The 25,475-nt window shown below is 44.0% G+C and overlaps 1 protein-coding gene across 6 annotated transcripts in view; it reads left to right on the top strand.

Moving 5' to 3' along the window:
- Window positions 1-25,475, top strand: part of TIAM2 (TIAM Rac1 associated GEF 2) — a 231,503-nt gene that overhangs the window by 75,139 nt on the left and 130,889 nt on the right. For all 6 annotated transcript variants that reach the window (XM_039234099.1, XM_039234098.1, XM_039234101.1 and 3 more), the window contains exon 2: window positions 14,209-14,311. The gene's annotated coding sequence lies outside the window, so the exon portion shown is untranslated. The remainder of the gene's footprint in view (window positions 1-14,208; window positions 14,312-25,475) is intronic.

Here is a 25,475-nt window from a genome sequence, read left to right as displayed (position 1 = left end):
AGTACGGTCCCTTTATTCCATGTCCGACTTGGGTCCTCTTACTTTCTGCTTCATCAGTAACAGCTGATACCATTGTTGATTTGCTGATGTGGTACCGGGATTCCAACCAAAAGATATTTGCTAACAACAGACTTAGTCACGAGCTCCGTTCCCTATCAGAGCTAATTTACTTGGCACATTAGTCTCTTTCAAAAGAGTGTACAGTGACTTTAAAATATCTGCATAAGGTTTAAACCTATTAATCTTTTTTAAGTTTATCTTATTTTTTATTTTCTTATCAAAATTTTTTTGACGTTTATTCATTTTTTGAGACAGAGAGTGTGAGCAGGGGAGGGGCAGAGAGAAAGAGGGAGACACAGAATCTGAAGCAGGTTCCAGGCTCCGAGCTGTCGGCACAGAGCCTGATGCGGGGCTCGAACCCACAAACGGCGAGATGATGACCTGGGCTGAATTCAGACATTCAACTGACTGAGCCACCCAGGCGCCCCTAAATATATTACATATTAATGTAATGATAAGTTGTAAGTGTAATGATAATGTTACATTATTTCTTTCGAAGACGATATATATATATATATATATTTTTTTTATTTATTTCTAGGAGAGAGAGAGAGACAGCATGAGCAGGGGAGGGTCGGAGAGAGAGGGAGTCACAGTTTGAAACAGGCTCCAGGCTCTGAGCTGGCAGTCAGCACAGAGCCTGACGCGGGGCTCGAACCCACGAACTGCGAGATCATGACCTAAGCGAAAGTCGGACGCTTAACCGAGTAAGCCACCCAGGCGCCCCAGCGAAGACGATATTTTTTGGGCAAATAATGGCTTTTCCAATGACTATCAATAAACTTTTTTATGTTCATTAAGTTCTTCCTAAGGGACAAACATGTTATTAGTTCCTAAACTGACTGATGTTCTTTCTGACTTGAGAGCAAATTCCAGTACTATGTAAGGTAGCAGTAGATTCTGAGTTGCCTGTAGGGCTGAGGATGGGGCCCCCAGTGTTCATCTCATGACCAGGGCCTTGGGGAGTTCGAAGGTGGAGGGGGTGCTGGTGGAGTGGTGAGAGAGAATTGGATCTCAGAGCAGCTCCGGGCAAGGACAGTGGGGTGCAGCAGTTATTAATAGTAATTGGTTTGGAGTATGAGGCATGGGGTGTCAAGTTCCTGCGGTGGTTTAGGAGGCAGAAAGAGGTGGAACATTCATTCTGGGCCCTGAAGTGCATTTGTTACTGTCCTTCCCTACCTCCTCTCCATTTGCAGCCACTTTCCAATTGAAGTTTTATTTTTTCATCCTCATGAAATAAGTAATAAATTACCCTGGGGAAATATGCTGCTAATTCCATGCTGAAGTAATTACAATTGAAGGTCTGAAATATGTTCAGTGTAGGGAAATTCTGTGGTTATGGTTGTTCAGGGATGTACAGAGAGGTTAGATGTACTAAGTAATTTGATGCTAGTTGATGTGGGCTCTGATTTGGTCCCGAGAGAGGGTGGAGACTGAATGCTGAATGGATGGCTGCAGGGAGAGCGAAGTCCAGAAGACATAACACAGCAGCACCTTCAATCATATTCAACTACTGAGTATTCAGAATTTCTCCAAACTCTTTCAGTTTTGCAGACACACAGTTTACATTTAATGCATTTGCCATAACATATGCAGATTTCTTAACAATTCCCTTAGTACATTGGGCTCAAAGAACAGGTAGCTATTAATTCTGCAAACCCCTAAAGCATGCCGAGTACCTTTCTTCATGGTAGACAATTTATTTTTAAAGAACAGCAATCCTGGAGCGCCTGGGTGGCTCAGTTGCTGGACCATGTGACTCTTGGTTTTGGGACCATGGGTTTGAGCCCCACGTTGGGTGTAGAGATTACTTTGAAAAGGTTAAAAAACAAACAAACAACTAACAGCCATCTGGTAGGCTTAGTCTTACATTAAACTCAAAAATAGTCCTGTGGTCGATAGCCTGCTCCTTCAGAAGGCTCCCTTGCTTGTTAATGCCCTAATTAATTTAATTGCTCTTATTTTATGAGAATATTATGAAAATAGTACTAGAATATTAATGATAGATACGGAAACACAACGATTTCCGAGTCTAACTGTGCAAGTGTCTCAATTTACATTTTCTTTTTAACTTCCAATTTAACTACCAGCTCATATCCAGTGCCTAGAGAAATATTTTTTGAAAAATGCTTTACAGTGTTTGTTAGTAACGGACATTCAGGCCTGGCCTTGGCACTACTGAGTCACCTTGCTAGCCTTGCGCTGGGTAAAAATAATTCTGAGTTTTGATTGAGGCTGTCCACTGTGGAAGAAAGCCTGCATTTATTTCTGCTTTGCAGAATCCAGGACAAGAAGAGAGAACTAACATTGTTGAACGTTTCTTACCTCGGACCAGGCCCTATGTCAGGTCATTTAAAGATTATTTTCTCATTTTGTTTTCACAACAGTTCTGGAAAGGGGGATGCAGTCCCTTTCATTTCACATGGCGGGAAATCGGGTTTACGGAGGTGGGTGCATGACCAGGGGCGGTCCGGGCTTTGTTCGGAACTTCCTCACCACGTACTCTGCATTCTTGGGACTGAGCTCTTTTCTATTTTGCAAACATACTCTGGGATTTCCAGTTTATTTTTCATTATTATGAGCTCCTGTCAGTTGGTGATCATTCAGGACAGGTGGGTGGTGCTGGTCTGGTGTCGGGCAGAGGGGCGCACTGACTGCTGGCCTGTGACTTCTTTCCAAGTGGTCTTCTTCTAAAGCCCAAGTGACAGCTTGGACTCAAGGGGTGTCCGTCATGGGGTGTCTTGATCCTCTGCTCTGTCTGCAGTCGCTTCACCCTGCGCTCACATCACACGGCACTCAATGCTTGTCCACGTCCTCCATCCAGGCCTCAGGTCCTGGTCTCTCTGTCCTTCATCCGCGCCGTCTTCCGCTCCTCACGAGCACCCAGGGCCTCCCTGCTTCCTCGCGTACGTGTTGGACACCTCCTCAAGGCCAGGTCCACCTGCGAGGCCGCCCTGTTCTGCCGGGCCTGGCCTTACACTGCCCTGGTCCAAACGCCCAGCCTGGCTCTGGAGGCTGTCCCCCTGCGCCGTCTTTCTTGATCCCAACCTGCTCTTGTCTGCGGATGTAGCATCTGCCTTTTATCTCTGGAAATAGACTCCCTGCGTCTCCAAACCTTTTAAAAAAGTTCTGTAGTTTGAAACAACAACAACGACAACTAGTTCTGTAGTTTGTTTCCTTACAGAGGTGGATGTTCTCCTGTAGGTAGGTTTTGTTTTCTTCTCCTCTTAAGCTGCATCCAGACTATATCCTTCTCTAGTCTGCGTTGATGATCTTAGGGGCTTTGCTGCTGAAGATATCTGCTTGGGATAGGTTGGATGGATTTTTTTTTTTTTTTTTTGGTGTGTTTTGTTTTGTTCTTGTTTGTTTTTTAAAAGCCAGCGGAAGTTTCTGGCATTGTTTTTCAAAGCACCATCTTCCTCTCATCCCAGTTGGCTGGTTCGTCTTGCATCTTTATATACTTTATAATGTTTTTATTGTCTCTTCTTCTACTAGTCCTAGGCCCTTTGATAAGTGGTGCTATGCCTCATTTGTTCTTAGATCACACATTCACAGTACCCGGCACAGCACCTTGCTGTTAATAGGGACCTAAACGTACCTGAATGTAAAAAGGGGTATTTGTCAGTCAGTACAGCTGGAGGGTCAGATGTGTCTAATGTGAACCTGGAGATTGAGTTTTTATGGATTCTAGGATTTGCTTTGTTTAAAAAGTTCCTGGTGTCGGTGTGCTCCTTGGGTCATTTTGATTTGCCCCGTAGCCTAGAATGAAGCAGGAACAGCTGTTTGACCCCACTCCTTTCTGTGAAATTAATTGATGAATTAAAAACCAAACAAGTGTTCTGGCCAGTGTTTCTCTCGCCTTCCAGAAAGACACCATGACCTGTACTGCGGCTGTCAGTTTTGTATGTGTTAGCCTTGTTCCCAACCTTATCTCCGGTTCCCGTGCCACGGACACGGGACTCACAATAACCTGCCTTCTCTGGGAGCCGGTACCTTTTCATCCCACTTGGGTTGTTTGTCAGTGGGAGGACATTAGAGCATGTAGGAAGGGCGTTTCTAGGGGCATCTACTTCAAAAGCTACACGTTCTTGAGTTTCAGAAGTAAAAGCATACACTCTGCAAGCAAGGTGCATGGCCACAGGTGCTCTCTTTCCTAGATACTTGACTGTGAACAGAAATTTAGGTAACAACATGGCCTCTTCAAGTGTCAAGTATGATTACCTTTAAGTTTTAGTGACATTAAGTGCTGTGTGTTATGCTGCTATAAAAATAGCTGAAGTAGTGTTTCATGTCCAACATCCCCAGCCTTGGGACAAATCTCCAGTCTTGGAATGAGCCTTACATGGAGCAGAGTTGATGCTTTGCTGGTGGGTTCCGCAGTGCAGACTTTCTCAGCCAAGCTCATGATTTTGAAATCATTGTTTCCTGGAGGTCTACAGGAATAGGGCCAGCGAGAAGATATTTCTTGGGCTGTTTCTAATTGAGACATTAGCTTGTGCTCTGTATCCAGGAAGGAAAAGTGTGGCAGCTTTGGAAAGTTTAAGAGGATGAAATATTTTATTTTCTTAAGTTTACTTATTTATTTTGAGAGAGAGAGAGAGAGAGAGTGAGTGAGCATGTGGGGGAGGGGCAGAGAGAGAGGGAGAGAGAATCCCAAGCAGCCTCAGCTTTGTCAGAGTTGGGGGTGAGCCTGCCAGGGGCCTCCAACTTAGGAACCAGGAGATCATGGCCTGAGCTGAAATCAAGAGTCAGATCCTTAACTGACTAAGCCACCCAGGTGTCCGAGGAAGATGAAATACTTTAGTCCTCTACATTAGCCTGTGTGGCAGTCTGTAGTATTAGAGCATGTGGGAACAAATCTTTCTACAGAGTATTTAAACCCCAGGATTCTTGAGCCACCTGCCACTGAATGTTACTGTTAGTTCATTGCTTCCTTCTTCCTTCACTCATTCTCCCTCATAGTCATTCAATGGTTATCTACCTCCTAGGCATTGCGAATGGGGTCACTGGTGGTACTGTCTTTATGAATAAATCTTCTGGGGAAAAACCCACGAATACCTTTTGTGTAATATGCCACTTTTCAACTCTGCCTAGATTTGGAATGAGATGAAGTTCTCCTGGATCATTCAAGCTCTATGGCAAAGGCAAGAGCCCCCCCCGGTTTACTATTTGCTGGGGTCCCCTCACACAGCATTGGCTGGTGTGTGCTATCAGCCTTGCTCTGTAGCTTTACGGTTTCTCAGCCATTCATTCCACAGGTATTTGTTGAAGGTTTTAATGCAAAATCCCTGTGGTTGGCTCAGAATCTGTAACTGATTTGAACACCCTTCTTGACACAAAAGTGGTTGATCAATTAGTTTTATATTCATATTTGCATTTTCATGTGCTTGCCCTTTCAAGGGCAGTATAAATGTTTATTTCATATTTAAAATTTTTTAAAAATGTTTTTAATGTTTATTTTTGAGAGTGAGAGGGTGATTGTGAGCCGGGTAGGGGCAGAGAGAGGGAGACACAGATTCTAAAGGAGGCTCCAGGCTCTGAGCTGTCAGCACAGAGCCCAACACAGGGCTCGAACCTACAAACCACAAGATCACGACCTGAGCCAAAGTCAGATGCTTAACCAGCTGAGCCACCCAGGCACCCCTGTTTATTTCCTATTTTAAGTTTAGTAGACCCTTTGGATTTGTTCCCCCGTTTGCTAAAGGAGCATCTGAGTTCATGTTACAGGAAGGGTACCTTCTACTGGTGCTCTCTTGCCTGCTATCTTTTATAGGCCCTTGTATTGTGCTCATTTGCTGATGTAACAGTGTTTCAGTGGTACCTCGTTTGATTTCAGGTATTCACTTCTTTTCATCCCTATGCTGCATCAGTAATTGAAAAGGTAGACTTATATGTGCAAACATATGATATCTGTCCTTCTCTGCCTGACTTATTTTGCTCAGCATAACAGCCTCAAGTTCCATTCATGCTGCTACACAAGGCCAGATGTCATTCTTTCTCATTGCCATGTAGTAAAGAAGGGGGGAAATAGGGGGAGAGAGGGAGGAAGGCAAACCATGAGAGACTCTTGAATGTTGAGAACAAACTGAGGACCGATGGGTATGGGAGGGGGAGGGGGAGGGGAAGGGGGGGGTGATGGGCAGGGAGGAGGGCACTTGTGGGGATGAGCACTGGGTGTTATATGGAAACCTACTTGACAATAAACAATTAAGAAAATATAAATAAATAAACACCTAAAACAACAACAACAACAAAAGAAAAAGTAGACTTGCCTCACTCTGAGGATGGGGGTTGAGGAAATGATAATATTGCACAAATGTAAGCTGTTTCTATAACAAATAAATAGAATTTCCTTCAGTAATTTATTTAGCTGTTCATGTGGAATACTTTGCCTGTTATAAAGACAGAGCCTTTTTATGCTTAGAGCCTGTGTTGGTCCAGCCAAACAGGTGTGGGAATATGGTAGATGAAGAGTGGTGTAAGAAGACCGTTAACTGTGGCAGGCAATTCATTTTTTTAAATGTTTTATTTATTTTTGAGAGAGAGCATGAGCAGGGGAGGGGCAGAGAGCGAGGGAGACACAGAATCCAAAGCAGGCTCCAGGCTCCGAGCTGTCAACACAGAGCCCGATGCGGGGCTCAAATCTACGAACTGCGAGATCATGACCTGAGCCAAAGTCGGACACTCAACCGACTGAGCCACCCAGGTGCCCTGTGTAATTCATTTTTAAGAATCCCCCTCCCCCCAGCATCCTGTTAAGTTTATGAATGCTTTGTTCTCTCCTCTCTTTAAATGGATGCTGGGTATGGTGACAGGATGGTTCTGGATGTTGATGGGGCTGGAAGAAGGGGTGGAGATGGCAGGAGAGTCGACTCTCAGGGGAGCAGAGGAGGGAAAGCAGGTATTTCCTGCCATGGTCATCTAGGTGGTCTCCTGGTCGCACACGGTTTTAGGTTTCTTACGTGTGGGGAAATGGCCTGACTCCAATTTGTTCTCTATGGGCCTAGCACATTGTTTTTTGTTTTTTGTTTTTTTAATTTTATTTTTTTATTTTTTTTTAGTTTTATAATTTCTTTTTTTTATTTTTTTACAAATAGTTTATTGTCAGGTTGGTTTCCATATAACACCCAGTGCTCATCCCCACAAGTGCCCTCCTCCATGCCCATCACCCCCCTCCCCCCACACACATCAGTCCTTAGTTCTTAGCATTCAAGAGTCTCTCATGGTTTGCCTCTCTCCCTTTCCCCCACCATTTCCCCCCTTCTCCTCCCCCACGATCCTCCGTTAAGTTCCTCCTAATCCTCCTATACGTGCAAACATATGGTATGTGTCCTTCTCTGCCTGACTTATTTCACTCAGCATAACACCCTCAAGGTCCATCCATGTTGCTACACATGTCCAGATTTCATTGTTTCTCATTGCCATGTAGTATTCCATGGTATAGATAAACCACATCTTCTTGATCCATTCGTCCATTGATGGACACTTAGGCTCTTTCCATGTTTTAGCTATTGTTGAGAGTGTTGCTATGAACATTGGGGTACATGTGCCCCTATGCATCAGCATTTCTGTATCCCTTGGGTAAATTCCTAGCAGTGCTATTGCTGGCTCATAGGGGAGTTCTATTGTTAGTTTCCTGAGGAACCTCCACACTGTTTTCCAGAAGGACTGCACCAGTTTACATTCCCACCAACAGTGTAGGAGGGTGCCCATTTCTCCACATCCTCGCCAGCATCTAGAGTTCTCTGATTTGCTCATTTTAGCCACTCTGACTGGCGTGAGGTGGTATCTCAGTGTGGTTTTGATTTGTATTTCCCTGATGAGGGATGCTGAGCATCATTTCATATGTCTGTTGGCCATCTGGATGTCCTCTTTGGAGAAGTGTCTGTTCATGTCTTCTGCCCATTTCTTCACTGGGTTGTTTGTTTTTCAGGTGTGGAGTTTGGTGAGTTCCTTATAGATTCTGGATATTAACCCTTTATCTGATATGTCATTTGCAACTATCTTTTCCCATTCCGTCAGTTGCCTATTAGTTTTGTGGATTGTTTCCTTTGCCTTGCAGAAGCTTTTAATCTTGATGAGGTCCCAATCGTTTATTTTTGCTCTTGTTTCCCTTGTTTTTGGGGATGTGTCAAGTAAGAAGTTGCTGCGGCCTAGCACCTTGTTTTAAATGAGGTACAAGCCTCCCCTGATGCTGACCTTATGTGCTTGGTGCATAGATGCTGTGGTTTTGGAAGTGATGAGGAATTCTTATATCGCCATTCTGTACTGAAGAAGATCCTCCCTGTCATGCAGTCAGCTATGGGATATGGGAGTGTCATCCTCAGTCTGGACGGCAAAGTTCAGTGATGACTTTAAGACCCCAACACTGAAATCAGTTTCTTTTGTCTTGGCAAAGGGACGGAACAGGATCCTTTGTGCCTTTGCATGTGTTGGAAAATACGGTGGTAAGTGTCAGGTAGATCTAGGGATCAAGGAACCTGACTGTGATGCCATATACATGCTTGGTCAGGGCTTCAGGTCAAGGGCTCCAAGAAAACCAGATGGAAATTGATGGCCTCTTCTGACCTGCCCTTGGATGTCCTGCAGTGTCAAGTTTGCTGTACTCTTAACAAGTTGACGTACATTCAAAGGGACGGGACATAGACTGGTTCCCACCCCCCCCACCCTGCCCTCCCTGTAGCAGGAGTGTCCAGAATATGTACATATGTTTTAAAACATTCATGGAATCCTGGTGGAGAAATATCCATGCTGCTGTACCATGCACACTGAATATAGGTAATTTTTATGGTGTGGGCACATATTCTTACTGAATTTGGATCTATCTCTTTTTAAATGTTTATTTTTGAGAGAGAGCGTGAGCAGGGGAGGGGCAGAGAGAGAAGGAGTCACAGTATCTGAAGGAGGCTCCAGGCTCTGAGCTGTCAGCGCAGAGCCCAACACAGGGATTGAACCTACGAACCGCGAGATCATGACCTGAACTGAAGTCAGATGCTTAACTGCCTGAGCTGTCCAGGCCCCCGGATTTGGATCTGTCTTGAAGGCCGGGCTCAGGACCCCTCCAGTGTGCTTCCACAGTATCTTACCCCTTGGGACCATGCTGTCCTCACAGTGTTTTGTGACTTCTGACTTACTTGGTTATAGGCTGTGCAAGAGTGTGAGGCTCTAGTCAACATCATATTCCCAACACGTAGCAGTGCCTGGACCATAGTAGATGTCTGACAAAAACTCCTTGAATTGAAATAGTTAACTTAATAAATGCCCTGCACATCAGGCACTCAGGTCAACTTTTGCATCCTCGAATTTTGCCTCTGGACACACGAGGTTTGTGGGAATCCTCGGGATGGATTATTCTAAACAGAAACCAGTCTAGGGGCTACAGTGGCCCAAGTGGACACACCCTGCCCTGCGTCCAGCTGTCCATTGATTTTTTTTTTTTTTTGGCGTTTCACATGAGCCATTTTATAAATAATCAGGACCCTGTTATAACTTGGTTCATAGTAAGCAGTATTCTATTTTCATTTTAATTAGTCCTCCCTTTGTCATGAATGATGGATTCTGGAACATTCTCTAGTCTGCTGGGTGACTGTCCCATCTCTTTCTGTTAAGAGGAGCCTCTGGTTAATTCCATTAGGTCTTTGTGCAGGAGCAGTGTGCTGACGTTGGTATGAGAGGTGGGTGGGGGGGGGGTGATCACGTGATGAAGGCTTACAGCGCATCATGATGCGGTCTTACCTACTGCCTCAGAGAACTGCTCAGTGGTTTGTTCATAGGTTTCTGAAGTCTCTGTGGGCACAGAGACTGAGACAACAATCCACCTGTGAACAGAGGTCCAGGGGTGGGGGAGGCTCAGGTACACGGCGCAGACCTGGCTCCTACGACGGGTGAATGGACTTGCCTGTCTCGTTCCCAGTCCCTTTGTCCTCTCCTGGAAAACTTCCCACTGTCTTGTGTTAACCACAAACACTGAGTCTCTGAGCTGATAAGCGGCCTGGCTGAAAGCAAGGCTAAAGTAAGCCCAGAAATGTTAAAACGTTTTTTTCGGGGGAGGGGGGGTTCGGGGAGATGGTGATTACAAAGGGGATTTAATTTGAAGAATGGGTGAATTTTGGAAATTTGTCAGTGAGAAATGCATTGTTTTGACGTCGTTGGAGAGCAGAGCCTATTTTAAGGGCATAGGTTAAGTAGTAGTAACTTTGTCTTCTTTAGCCGTTTCTCGTTGACCTATGTTGTCATGGGTCTCATGGCCACAGGCTGTCACACTCTTGTCGCTCAGGGAAAGTTTTATAAACACTGGACGCTGTGACTTAGTCCAGAGCTTGACAGGAAGTTTGTAGGTTGGTTAACGTGGCAGCATCCTTCAGGTGTGGCCTTCCTTTGTTTTTAACGAGGACATGGCCAGAAGTCCAGTTACTTTGAGCTTTTAGGGAAGGTGTGGGGGTAGCATCTTCAGCATTGTTGACCTGAACAGCGTCTCCTCACAAAAGCCAAGGGAGAAAAATGTGAGATGTGCTTGTATGAATTAAAAGGGTGGCAAACAGGCAGCTCAGGGCTCCAGGACTGGCTGGGTTTGTGCCACACAGAGCGTGAGTGGCATCTGTTGATTGGTGACTCTGACCACATGTGGCACCTGTGTGCTCTTACAGATACTGCACACTCTTCGTATAAAACCGTGAAATTGCTAGAGTTGTATTGTAGATGTAGGGTACGTAGCAGGGCCTTGAATCTCATAGACTTAAGTACACAGAGGGCCCTGTCAGAGCTGCAGTCATGGGCTATTGCAGTACCTGCCCCATTGTTAACTCATCTTAAAACGTGGCATCGGTTAACCTTTAAAAACCATCTACACTGTTTTTAAAAAGGTTTTTATTTAAGTAGTCTCTGTACCCAATGTGGGCTCAAACTCACAAGCCCAAGATCAAGAGTCACCTACTCTTCTTTTTTTCTTTTTTTTTTTTTAATTTTTTAATGTTTATTTACCTTTGAGAGAGAGTATAAGCAGGGGAAGGGCAGAGAGAGAGAGAGAGAGAGAGAGATAGACAGACAGACAGACAATGTGAAGCAGGCTCCAGGCTCTGAGCTGTCAGCACAGAACCCGACATGGGGCTCGAACCCACAAACTGTGAGATTATGACCTGAGCTGAAGTCGGGTGCTCAACTGACTGAGCCACCCAGGTTCCCCCGCTGCCCTGCTCTTCTGACTGTGCCAGCCAGGCACCCCAAACCCATCTACACTATTAACAAAATATCCACTTGTTGAAAATGGGTTGCAGGAGGGTTTCTCTGTTGAAGTCTGGAGGCAGAATGGCTTCTTTAGGAAACTTCAGGCTTTGTTTTATAGACTGTCAGCTGATTGGATGAGGCCCACCGCATTAAGGAGGGTAATCTGCTTTACTCAGAGTGTACTGATTTAATGTTAATCACATCTAAAACAATACTTTATGGCAATATCTAGACTGGTGTTTGATCACAGGATTCTGCATAATGACCTAGGCAGGTTGACACATAACATTCACCATCACAGTCCCTTTTTTATGTAATTTAGGCCATGGTGATGCAATGGAAAAGAAGGCTGGTTTAAAAATTAAATAACATATTAATTGTGTGATGCATCCATCGATCTATTTGTCATACATTTATTAGACACCCATGTGTAAGGCACTACGCTAGACATCAGGAAAGATGAGCCCTTCACTTTGAAAGATGAGCCCATCACTTTGAAAGCAATCAAAATCTGGTAAAGGAGACAGACAAGTGAAAGATCACTGCAGTGCCTTTGCCTAAATGAGATTGAGTGGTGAGGTAAATGAGGGAGGGTAGAGCCTCCTGTCTCTGGGGAGGAAGGTAGAAGATTGGGGAAGGATTCACAGAAGATGAGACACTTAAGGTCTTGGGGGATAATTAGGAGTTTTCCAGGAAAGCATTCCTAACAGGGCACAGTAAGTGCAAAGGCGTGGGGAATAAAAAGCCACACTCGTGAAATGGCAACGTATTCAGGATAAATGTATGCAAAGCTTCGGTCACATGATAGATTCTGGAGGCTCAATATCATATTATCATCAGGAAAATGTAAATGTGGCAGATCTTATATTTTATAGTTTCTTGGTTAGTAAATAACCATCTATCAGGCCATCAGTAAAATATGACAGTTCTTGGCTTTAAAAAAATTGTCAGGATAATCTGTTTAGATAGAGTCCACTGAAGGTTGTTCAGTTTTCCATTCTTGCCACTTAAAAATATTTTCTTGTCCATATTGGGTTAATTACAAAGCGAATTAAGAATTTGGGGTGCCTGGCTGGCTCTGTTGGTAGAGCATGTGACTATTGATCACATGACTTTGAGCCCCAAGATGAGCATAGAGATTACCTCAAAAAATGAAAATGGAAGTGAAAAAAACTATGTTTATATAGGATTTACCTTACAAGGTAGGCATTCTTGACCAAATATATCAGATTTCTATAAATTTTCTCTGAACCAGCTGTGTCACTTTGGGCAAGTCAGCCTACCTCTTAGCTTTAAATTCTCACCTGTAGGGGCGCCTGGGTGGCTTAGTCGGTTGGGTGACTGACTTCGGCTCAGGTTGTAATCTCAGTCTCTGTGGTTTCATGCCTCGTGTCGGGTTCTGTGCTGACAGCTTGGAGCCTGGATCCTGCTTCAGAATCTGTGTCTCCCTCTGTCCCCCCACCCCCATTGTGTTCTATCAAAAATAAATAAACATTAAAAATATTAAATTTTCACCTGTAAAGAGCAAGAGCTTGGGCTGGTTTTTAGCGGTCCACCCAGAAGATAGTCAAAGAGCCTATAAATGAAAATTGTTTTCTTTCCTCTGTCAAGTTATATAGGTGTTTCTATAGCATGAATCGTGATAATCGCACCTTTCCCACTAGCAACTGTTTACAGTGGAAGCTCCTTATTGTCACTTTGATTGAGCATTTCATATTTCAGCCAGTTAATTGAGCATTTTATGTGCATGATCCCATTAAATACCAATAATAACCCTGCAAAGCGGATAATATTTCCACTTTGTACTTGGAGAAACCGGAGGCTCAGACAATTTAAATAACCAGGCGAGGCTTGCTCAGGTGGTCATGGGGAAGCTGGGGAGGAGGTTGAACCCCAATCTTTTGGCTCCAAAGCCTGCATTCTTTATCAAGGCTGTAACTCACAGTACACAATTATTACCATAATGTAGTATTTTATGACCATAGCCGAGGTGATGTGTCTTATAAAAAGACAAGTCTCACTCTCTGAAAGCAATCTGTTTAACATTTAAAAAAAAAAAAAAAAGAAAAGCAAGGGAGGTACTTTCTGGTATGTTGACTAATAGGGCCATGAATTTTAATATATCACCGGGCAGCTCATCAAACAACGGAAGAAGGCATGATACTCCACAGTCAGAGAGGACCCACAAACCACCTGCTTCATAAGTAACTCAACTCTCATTCTTTGATTCAGCCCACTTGCATTTGGATTCTGCCCCGCAGTCCGTGATGACCGTCTCTGCCACATTGGTTCTTATTAGGGTCTTGACTGGTCCCTCTGCCCAGCAGATCGTTTCCCTCACTTTGAAACAGCACTGAGATCGCAGCCCAGTTTCCATCTTGGAGGGCCATTTCCAGTTTAAAGTAGCTACTTGTCATTCATTCTCTCTTCATCCTGTTTAGATGTCTGCAATGTACATATCACTCTAGATATATTTCATGTTTGTTAATTTGTTTTTTTTTGATTGCTTTCTTCTACTTGAATGAAGTTCAGTGAGAGCAGAGACCTTGCCCTTTTACTACTTGGCCCCTAGCCCTGGAGTGGTGGTTTGATCACAGTAGGCTTTATCTGGCTATCTCATCATACATCTGTTTGTCTGTCTGTTTTTCTTCCTCCGTCTGCTCTTTCTCCCCTCTCTCCATATATCTATCTATAAAATGGCTTGGCCATGTGGAGTTCTAGTAAATCTGCTTCTCCAATTAGGCTGTGGGAAGACCCATGTATTTCCTTTACAGTTAGTCACTTCACTTTTGAAGTTTTTTTTTTTTTTAGTTGCTCCCTTTTTATATCAAGCCCAAGATACAGCAGAATATTGAGAAAGGGAGCTTTAATTACAAAATTATAATAAATTGTTTCTAATCACCTCTGTTTGTTTCCTCTCGCCAGGGGCTCTGTGCTTGAATTACAAAGAAACCTCTTCAGCCAGCTCATTCTGGATGAATGAATGATTCACACTACGAGTACTGAGTCCTTCACCCTCCTTCCAGCGGTAAGTTCAAGGCACTTGTACATCTCAGAGGTGTTCATGTATGTCCGTTGTGTGTCTGTTTCCCGTGTAGCTCTGTTAAGTGCTCTTAGTGTGTGGACCTGGGTGGGGAAAGCCAAAGTGGATTCCTCACGTTTTGGTTGGAAATTGAATTTCCTGTGTGCGGTGGTGCGTCAAATCCAAGCGGCTTCTTTATTTTTTTTTTTTTTATTTTTTTTTTTTTTACAAATAGTTTACAGTGCTCATCCTCAAAGTGCCCTCCTCCATGCCCATCCCCCCCTCCCCCCCACATCCATCAGTCCTCAGTTTTTGTCAGCATTCAAGAGTCTCTCATGGTTTGCCTCTCTCCCTTTCCCCCACCATTTCCGCCCTTCTTCTCCCGCTTGTTCCTCCGTCAAGTTCCTCGTAATCCTCCTATACGTGCAAACATATGATATTTGTCCTTCTCTGCCTGACTTATTTCGCTCAGCATCACACCCTCAAGGTCCATCCATGTTGCTACACATGGCCAGATTTCATTGTTTCTCATTGCCATGTAGTATTCCATGGTATAGATAAACCACATCTTCTTGATCCATTCATCTGTTGATGGACACTTAGGCTCTTTCCATGTTTTAGCTATTGTGGAGAGTGCTGCTATGAACATTGGGGTACATGTGCTCCTATGCCTCAGCATTTCTGTATCCCTTGGGTAAATTCCTAGCAGTGCTATTGCTGGGTCATAAGGGAGTTCTATTGTTAGTTTCCTGAGGAACCTCCACACTGTTTTCCAGAGGGGCTGTACCAGTTTACATTCCCACCAACAGTGTAGGAGGGTGCCCCAAGTGGCTTCTTTAAACACACTTTAATAGGATATAGTGGATGATGAGGATCCTCTCTCTGTGGAATCCTGTGTCCCCATCCTCTCTGGGAACTCAAGTGGGGAACTTGCAGCCTAGCAGGTGTTCAGTCCCATCTCTTTACAGATCATATACTGACGCAGCACCCACTTGAACTCCATCCAAACAGGAAGTCCTGCTGAAGAACAGATCTAGGGTGTATTCTTTGTAACTGGAGTCGTAGGATCAGGCAAGCTCAGGAAACCTGAGACATTAAACCACTGAGGGAAAGTAAGGTTCTAGTGATGTTAAGGCCCTTCCACTCTGATTGGGGTGTTTCACTGGCCGAAGTATTGGTGTTTCAGTTTAAGTATTAAAGCGGAACGCGGAGCACTTCCCAAAGCCGTGTTCGGAGGGCTTGCAGGTCACTCCCCGGACGTGTCTGCAGTTCGTGCTCACTCGGCTAAAATCCACAGACATGAGCACACGCTCTGGAGGAGGCCATCGGTCGCATCTTCCCTGTGCTGCTTCGCGCCCTTTGGATCTCAGCTCAGGGCGTTGCCTCTGAGCGGTTGTCTCTGTCCACCCCATCTAAAGCGGCTGCCTGCTTTATTTCTCTGCAAAATGCTCGCCGTATGTGATAGTTTTCTCTCTTGGGTATTTGCCTGCTTGCCGTTCAGCCTTCTTGTCACGGGAGAAGTTCCAGGAGGTCAGAGCACTGGTCGGTCTTGCCCCTCACGTAGCTCCACGGTGCAGATCAGTGTCTAGTGCACAGTACTTTCCGACTGAATTATGTAAGGTCAGCTGTGAGGTGCAGCTCACTGTACACGTGGCTCAGTGTCCTATGATGAGAAATTGGCTGCCTCTACTAGAGATTTTGATGATTAACTTTGTCTATTTAGTAGCTATTTAAGTTTATTAATTTTAAGACAGAGAGAAACTGCATGTGTGTACATGTTGGCAGGGAAGGGGGAGAGAGAGAGAGGGAATCCCAGATTCTGTGCTGTCAGCATGGAGCCCGCTGTGGGGCTTGAACTCACAACCCTGGGATCATGTCCCGAGCCGAAATCAAGAGTCAGATGCTTAAGCAGCTGAGCCACTGAGGCGCCCCAGGAGCTGTTTTTCAATGTGAATTATTCTCCCACAGTATTATCCAGTTTAATAGTATCTTCTGTGTGAAAAGGAAGTTTTGTAATGTTTTGAGTTTATTTGCAAGTAGAGCCCTTACTAAAGTTACGAATTTTGGGGCACCTGGGTGGCTCAGTTGGTTAAGTGTCTGACTCTTGATTTCAGCTCAGGTCTTGATCTCCCAGTTTGTGGGATCGAGCCCCACATCGGGCTCTGTGCTGGCGTGAGGAGCCTGCTTGGGATTCTCTCTCCCTCTCTCTTCGCCCCTCTCCTGCTTGTGTGGGTGCGCGCGTGCTCTCTCTCAAAATAAATAAATTAAAAAAATGTTTTAAAGTTACGAATTTTGAGGATGTTTGGTAACTTTTGTGTTGATTGACCTTTATATCATCTACATTAGAATATTTATTTATTTGTTTATTTACTTACCTACCTACCTACCTACTTACTTATTCCTATTTACTTATTTGGGGGAGGAGGGAGCCAGAGAGAGGGAGAGAGAGAATCCCACGCAGCTTCCATGCTGTCAGCGCAGAGACTGATTCAGGGCGCAAACTCATAAACCGTGAGATCATGACCTGAGCCAAAATCAAGAGTCTTATGCTTAATCAACTGAGCCACCCAGGAACTCCTGCATTAGAATATTTCAAAGGAATATCTGATTAGACTTGAGTACTATTTCATTTATGCTTTTATGAAGTTCAGATGCTAAGACTGAAATACACCTATTTGAAAAGCCTGAAGTTTAGATTTTTTAAATTTTTTTGAGACAGATTGCCTGAGGTTTTTGAATCCTGTCTCTAACATTTCCTGGCTCAGTGACCTTGGACAGGTTACTTAAGCTTTGGTGCCTCTGTTTCTTCTTCTGTAAAATGGGGGGTAATAAGAGCATTTTCTTAGCATTTTCCTCATGGTGTGATTGTGATTAAGGAGGTTAATATAGGTGTAATGTAAATTTCTATTTTATTTAGTGTGTGATCAGAATTTTATATATTAGATATGTCAACTGGGTTTAGAGATCATGTATTTGGATACTGCTCATAAAGTGGAGACAGGACAGTGAACATTTGCTTTTGCATCACATGGATAAAAACAGGCCATCCCTGAGTCACCAGAAAGAAAAGCCTTGCTCATACTTATTAATAACTTTAGTTATCATAGTTATAAATCACAAATATGCCTTTTTCCATATGGATAGCAATAATGCTGTCTCTTTGGTATCAGACAGACATGGTTTGTGTTCTCTGGTGGTGCTTGTTTTATGATCTTCAGCAGATGACTCGACTGTGGCTGGCTTCAGTTTCTCCGCATGAAAGTAGTGCTGACAGTGCAAATCAAAACAGATCGCTGTGGGAATGAGACGTGAAAACACATGTACACTCGGGGCCTAGGGCTTCACGATCTTTCTTTCTTTCTACGCCTTAGATCTAAGAATGATGTTACTATTTGAACAACAGGGATCATGGTTAGGAATGGTTCAAGTGTTTATTTATTAAATTTTTTAAAAATGTTGATTCATTTTTCAGAAAGAGAGACAGAGTGCGGGGGGAGAGGGGTAGAGAGAGAGGCAGACACGGAATCCAAAGCAGGCTCCAGGCCTTGAGCTGTCTGCACAGAGCCCACCTGACGCAGGGCTCAAACCCATAAGCCAAGAGATCATGACCTGAGCCAAAGTCGGATGCTTAACCCACTGAGCCACCCAGGCGCCCCTAATTATTTATTTTTAAATTTTATTTACTAATTTACTTACCTATTTATTTATTTATTTATTTAGAGAGTGTGAACTGGGGAGGGGCAGAGAGAGGGGAAGAGAGAGAATCCTAAGTCAACTCTGCACTGGAGCCTGATGCAGGGTTCAGGCTCACAAACCATTAGATGATGCTTAACCCAGGAGTGTTTAGAAACAGTGTCCTGGGGCGCCTGCGGGGCTCAGTAGGTTAAGCATCTGACTTTTGATTTCAGCTCAGGTCATGATCTCCTGGTTCATGAGATGGAGCCCCACACTGGGCTCTGCACTGACAGCACAGAGCCTGCTTGAGACTCTCTCTCTCTTTCTGGTACTTGCGTGTTTTCTCTCTCTAAATAAATAAACTTAAAAAAAAAAAAAAAAGAACAGTGTCCTATTTGTAATGATGAAGGGGGCAGAATATTTAGTGTAGAAAATATTAAGTTCATTTTTAATTTTTTTTTTTTTTTAAACTTTTTTTATGTTTTATTTATTTCTAGTAGAGAGAGAGAGACAGCGTGAGCAGGGGAGGGTCAGAGAGAGAGGGAGTCACAGACTGAAACAGGCTCCAGGCTCCGAGCTGGCAGTCAGCACAGAGCCCGACGCGGGGCCCGAACCCACGAACCGCGAGATCATGACCTAAGCGAAAGTCGGACGCTTAACCGACTAAGCCACCCAGGCGCCCCTCATTTTTAATTTTTTAATGATTATTCATTTTTGAGAGAGAGAAAGACGGATTGTGAGCAGGAGAGAGGGACAGAGAGAGAGGGAGACCCAGAATCCGAAGCAGGTTCCAGGCTCCCAGCTGTCAGCACAGAGCCCAACTCAGGGCTTGAACCCGTGAACTCTGAGATCATGACCTGAGCCAAAGTCAGACACTTAACCGACTGAGCCCCCCAGGCACCCCAGAAATATGAAGTTTAGTGGGGAGCATACTGTTGTCCTTGAGAGCAAGTCGTGTGCAGGGAGCAGGGCAGTGCGACCCTAGGACCAGTGAGTAGAACGAAACTTCAGAGCTGGGGGAAAGCGGAAGGGGTGGCCTGTGCGGTAGTGAACTTCCCAGGGCAGATATGGGTCCAGAGGCTGCTGGACTGCGGATCAGGACTCCTGGAGAGAGGATTCCTCCTCCCCGGGAAGGGGACCGCCATGGCCCTAAGTCCCGTTCCAGCCCCTCTTTAGCCTACATGGCCCCGTCCAGAAGCCCGTGTGCATATCCCGTTCTCTCAGCCAGGTGGGTCGTGTGGGGCCGTATGTCCCTAGAGACCCAGGATTTAGCTTTCTGAAGTCAGAGAGTTGGGACTGCTGATTGCTTTCTTTTAGAGCATCATTCAGGATTTAAAATCTTCCTGTTTGTGTCTATCATTTGGATCAGAGGTTGCCCACTGGTGGGCTTCTGGCTGCTTCTGGGCTCTGGGTAAGCTTTGTGGGGCCTGAAAACGGTGTTTCTGACATGGGTCTTAAGGATATTTAGATTAGTTGCCCACCTCTATTTTTTATTATTATTTAAATGTTTACCTGTTTATATTGAGAGAGAGAGCAGGGGAGGAGAAGAGAGAGAGAGAGAGGGAGGGAGGGAGAGAGAGAGAGAGAGTGAGGGAGAGAGAATCCCAGGCAAACTCTGTGATGTCACAGCAGAGCCCTGACGCCAGGCTCAATTTCACAAACCACATGATCATGACCTAAACTGAAATACAGAGTCCAACACTCCACTAACTGAGCCACCCAGTTGCCTACCTGTAGAAAGTGAATTTTTAGATAAAAGCAGCATGTTCAGTGTTCCTTAACAATGCGGTTCATCTGTCAGCACGGTTCTGTGCTCCCAGGTGGACAGCTAGTGCAGGAAGGCAGCTGCCGGCCCGCGTAGATGGGGCAGGCATGGACCTGTCTGCTACAGTACTGACCACGCCATGCAGTCTTCCCAATGCTGCGTGTCACTTACCGTTTTTCCTTTGCTTAAGTTGTTTTTCTTCTAGTAGAATTAGGGGAAAGCTGGAGAGGTTCGATCTCCTTCTGTATTAGTAGTGGAAAAACTAAAGACCTTTCTGTAGAGTTTTGTGTTTCCAGAAAAGTAGAACAGAACGTGTTTTGTGTGCTGGCCGAAGAATACTCGTAGAAACCTAATTTGCAAACAGACGGCTTCTGTTTCTTAAGAATATAGCACTCTGGCCTCCATCATTTCATGCATTTTTTTTTTTTTTTTTTTTTTTTACAAATAGTTTATTGTCAAATCAGTTTCCACATAACACTCAGTGCTCATCCCCACAAGGGTCCTCCTCCATGCCCATTCCCCCTCCCCCCCATATCCATCAGTCCTCAGTTTTTGTCAGCATTCAAGAGTCTCTCATGGTTTGCCTCTCTCCCTTTCCCCCACCATTTCCCCCCTTCTTCTCCCCCTTGGTCCTCCGTCAAGTTCCTCCTAAGCCTCCTATACGTGCAAACATATGATATTTGTCCTTCTCTGCCTGACTTATTTCGCTCAGCATAACACCCTCAAGGTCCATCCATGTTGCTACACATGGCCAGATTTCATTCTTTCTCATTTCATGCATTTTAAATGGCCCTGAAGGTGTGTGTGCGATTCCTCACGGGGCAGTAAAATTTTCCCTCTGTGTTCAAACAGAACTCTTTGACTTCTATTTCAGGCCATTTCCTCTTTTTTTCATCAGCAAACTTGCTCATCTTCCCCAAGATCAGTTGTCAGGACTCCCGGTTGGGTGAGATAGGAGCAGTGTGTAATTTGCACACGTGTGTGGGCTGCGGAATGAGGTTCCCTTCTGCCTTCTCTAGCGGACCCCTCCCCCCAACACATCCCAGACTTTGTGGCACCAAACAGATGAGGGCCTGTAACCTCCTTGACTCTGGGGGGAGGGGAGGCGGGGGAGGGGGTTACCAACGCCACTGCACCCATAGCCCACTGAGGCACAGACTCCGACCTTAGGGCGCTCTTCTGTGTGTGCGTGGATTTGATTTTTAGTGAAAAATACAATCTGGTTTTGTTTGTTCACTCTATTTTACAAGGGTGGTTCTGTGTACACTGTGCAGATAAACTAAAAGAAAGAGAGAACAGGGGAAGAGCCATGAAATTGGACGTCTGTTGTTTGTAGGCTGGTGGTTGGGAGGAGGGTGTGTGTTGATAAGGACAGAGAGACAAACTTAATTAGTGGAACTTTGAGGATGACTGGTGTAAAGTCCCTGGAAGGAGTTCTCATCCATCAGTTGGATTTTAAACAATGGAATGTGCTCCCTAATGGAGCCGTGAACTTCCATCACGCGGTGTATTTGGGCAGAAGAGGGTGGCCCATCTGTCAGGATACCGTAGGAGGTTCTCAAATTAGAAGGAAGACAGGACACCCTGGATGACCTCTGTGGTCTCTTAGAAAACTCCGATTCAATTACTCTCTGAATTAAACTGATTAGGAACCTTTCAGCTTAAATGATTTCACTTTAGTCCATAAAAAGGAAATTCTGTATCCATGGTGTGGGAGGCTGAGAAACCACTTTTTAATTGATTACATTTAATTCTCGACAGATCCCTTACATTTTCTTAAATTTTCCAATAGAAGCCTTCAAAAATGTTGTAAACAGATGTGTCTAGGGCTAGAATTTATAAGTCTATTTTCCAAATGGTTTTTTCCTGCTGAAAAGTTTTAGTTCACCTTAGTGGAAGCTCATTAATGAGTTTATTTTTGGTAGCATGATTTTTAAAAATACTTATTTATTTTGGAGAGAGGGAGAGAGAGAGAAGACAGACACAGGTGGGGAAGGGGCAGAGAGAGGGGGAGACACAGAATCTGAAGCAGGCTTCAGGCTCTGAGCTGTCAACACAGAGCCCAACACAGGGCTTGAACCCGGGAACCATGAGATCATGAAGTAAGCGGAAGTCAGGCACTTAACAACAGAACCACCCAGGCTCCCCAGTAGCATGATATTTTTTATAGAGATGTTTATCATTTAGGTAAAAATCATGCCTCTTATTATAAAGCATTCCATTTAATTTCAAACGTTAGGGGTTTATACATTATCAGCAATTGTCAGTTATCAAAGCATATTTAATTTGGATATAATCACCTATAGAAAAAAGTCCATGTAAAGGAAAACTTTTATTAAGAATTTGTTTTTAGGGGTGCCTGGGTGGCTCACTCGGTTAAGCTTCCAACTTTGGCTCAGGTCATGATCTTCCAGTCTCTGAGTTCGAACCTCCTGTCGGGCTCTGTGCTGACAGCTCAGAGCCTGGAGCCTGCTTCAGATTCTGTGTCCCCCTCTCTCTCTGCCCCTCCCCTGCTCGTGCTCTGTCTCTCTTGCTCTCAAAAATAAATAAAACATAAAAAGAAAACTAAAAAAAAAAAAAAGAATTTGTTTTAAATCTTAGTTTTTCTGTTAATTCATATTTGCGCATTCTTATAAAAGTAATTAACTGGTTATTTGGTTAAATTCTCGAGAGTTGCTTATTATGTAATATAAGGTTACCACTTGGACTTTATAAATTTTCCTTCTTTTCTTTTTTTTTTATTTTAATGTTTTATTTATTTCTAGGAGAGAGACAGAGAGAGAGACAGCGTGAGCAGGGGAGGGTCAGAGAGAGAGGGAGTCACAGACTGAAACAGGCTCCAGGCTCCGAGCTGGCTGTCAGCACAGAGCCCGACGCAGGGCCCGAACCCACGAACCGCGAGATCATGACCTAAGCAAAAGTCGGACGCTTAACCGACTAAGCCACCCAGGCGCCCCAAATTTTCCTTATTTTCATGAGAGTTGACACGACTAAAAGTGTGTTTTGCACATTTGATGCCTTTGAAACAGAAAAAGCTTGTACTATGAAATTTAGGTTTGTTGTGGCTTTAAAGCAATACGTACCATGCCAGTTTTGCATTTTGAATTAGCTTAAAATAATAGACTATTGGTTTTGTGAGTACCTCCAGTTTACTTATAAAGAAAGCTAAAGTATGATTTTGCTCTTTATTTTCACTTAATGAAAATTACATTTTTTTAAAATTAGAAAAGTGTTTATTTGTGAAGAGAGAGAGCACAAGCAGGGGAGGGGCAGAGAGAGAGGGAGACACAGAATCCGAAGCTGAGCTGTCAGCACAGAGCCTGACGAGGGGCTCGAACTCACGAACCATGAGATCGTGACCTGAATAGAAGTTGGACACTTAACTAACTGAGCCACCCAGTTGTCCCAAGGTTAAGTTTTCATTGATTCTCCTTGGCTCTATTTTCTTCTTAATCAACATTTGTGGAGCTGTGGCCTTAAAGCAACCAGACTATGCTAGTAAAGCATTTTGAATTATCTTAAAATTGACTCTGGATTTTAAGGATACTTGAGCATGCTGTTCAGGCATTTTCCTGAGGCCCAAGCAGCCCGGAAGATGGAATCCTGCAGAATAGCTAGGGAATTTTAAGCCGAAAACTTTCACGAAGTTTTGCTTAATGGGTATTAATGATATATGGGTTGGCTTATTTTAAATAAGGGGATTTTAGAGGCTCTGACAAAAAAAGGGCAGTAAATTATTTTCTTTCATTTTATTAAGAGAATTTTTTTTTTTATAGTTTATTCATTTTTGAGAAAGAGACAGAGCATGAGCAGGGGATGGGAAGATTGAGAGGGAGACGCAGAATCTGAAGCAGGCTCCTGTCTCTGAGCTGTCAGCACAGAGCCCGACATGTGGCTCGAACTCGTGAACTGTGAGATCATTATCTGAGCCGAAGTCGGACAGATGCCCAACTGACTGAGCCACCCGGGTGCCCCACCTTTTCTCCTTTTACAGTCACCACCGCCGTCACCATCATTGTCCTCTCCCCTCCCCACCCTCACTCACTGGATTGTTTTCTAGGTATTCATCATGTGCCAGGCACGTTTTAAAATACTAGACTTAATCATAAACACTTTTTATATTTTTAGTTTATATATTTGAGAGCCACACAGAGAGCACGAGCAGGAGACGGGCAGAGAGGAATTCTAAGCAGGCTCTGCGCTGTCAGCTCGGAGCCCCGTGTAGGGCTCAAGTTCACAAAAGTGCGAGATGGTGACCTGAGCCAAAATATAAAGTCAGACGCTCAACTGCCTGAGGTCCCCAGGTGCCCCAGAAACAGACTTTTTCAATTTGCCCCTTTTGGTAGAATGGGGAGAAGATTCACCTCCCAAGTATTATTTCTGTGGATTTTATAATTTTCACATGATATTTCACATGCTTCATTTTCTTCTAGTACTGCCTTCATGTAGGACATTTTTGCAATGGTATTACTCACGTCCCATGTTTTCTCAGTCCACATTGTTGGACGTATGGTTTTTTTCTGTTGGAAACAGCAGACTAGAGCTCTTTTCAAGCACATGAGTGTATTTCGAAGTCTTTTGCCTGTTAATTTCTTTGAAGGTGGGGGTTTGTATGTGTGCAAGGTTATTTAATATTTTGGAATCTTGTTTGGATAGAAGTGATCTATGTTTTAACCTTTATTATTGTTACTACTCTATATTAATTTTTTACCAGATGAAACCTTTAGAGTTGGCTGAAGATTACCAATAAAGAATGACGTTTAGTAGGGTATTTTGTTTGAACCTATATGTGTTTGACCTCAAAGGTGAAAAATATGGAAGGGGTTGAGTTTCTCGAATTTTAAGCAGAGACTTTATTTCTCTCATGCTTTTTTTAAAATGTTTTACAACTTGACAGTAAACAAAAAAAATGTGTTTTAAGGTCCATTTTTCTTGTAACTATAGATCAGTACATTCTTATTATTGGAGATAGGCGTTATTATTGCCAACCCCATTTTCTGATTAAGGTAAGGGGATTCAGAAGGCTTCTAAGTTATGCACATGATTTGCTAACCCAGTTCTACTGGTTTGAGCATAAGGTATTTCCATAACCCTGTGGCCTTTTATTAATTATGACTAGTCATGTGATAGGAGAGTGTGAGATATTCCTGTCCTTGGTTAAAATCAGGTTAGGAACAATTTTTGTATAATCTTGACTAAGACTACGTTTTACTAAAATTGTGATTTTTTAAATGTTTTTAAGAGACAGAGAGCGGGGGGGGGGGCAGAGAGAGAGAGAGAGAGAGAGAGACATAGAATCCAAAACAGAGAGAGAGAGAGAGAGAGAAACAGACACAGAATCCAAAGCAGGCTCCAGGCTCTGAGCTAGCTGTCAGCACACAGCCCTACACTGGGCTCGAACGCACGAACCGTGACATCATGACCTGAGCTGAAATCGGACACTTAACTGACTGAGCCACCCAGGCACCCAGAAATGTGATAGTTTTAAAATTTTCACCTTTTTGAGGTATAGTTGACATATAAAGTAGTAGAATATTTAAAGTGTACACTGTGGTGATTTGGTGAGATGTGTGTGTACATTGGGAAAGGAATCTCCCCACCCAGCTGATGAAGAACCTCTGCTGCCCCTCTCCTGCTTGCTCTCTGTGTCTTTCTCAACAAAAGGGAGCTCCCGGGTGGCTCAGTCGGTTGAGCTGACTCTTAGGCTCAGGTCATGATCTCATGGTTTGT

Source organism: Hyaena hyaena, unplaced genomic scaffold (genome assembly GCF_003009895.1).
Source record: "Hyaena hyaena isolate Hyena2069 unplaced genomic scaffold, ASM300989v1 scaffold_81, whole genome shotgun sequence".
NCBI lineage: Eukaryota > Metazoa > Chordata > Mammalia > Carnivora > Hyaenidae > Hyaena > Hyaena hyaena.
The sequence above is the reverse complement of the archived record's forward strand: the minus strand, read 5'-3'. Positions and strand labels throughout refer to the sequence as shown.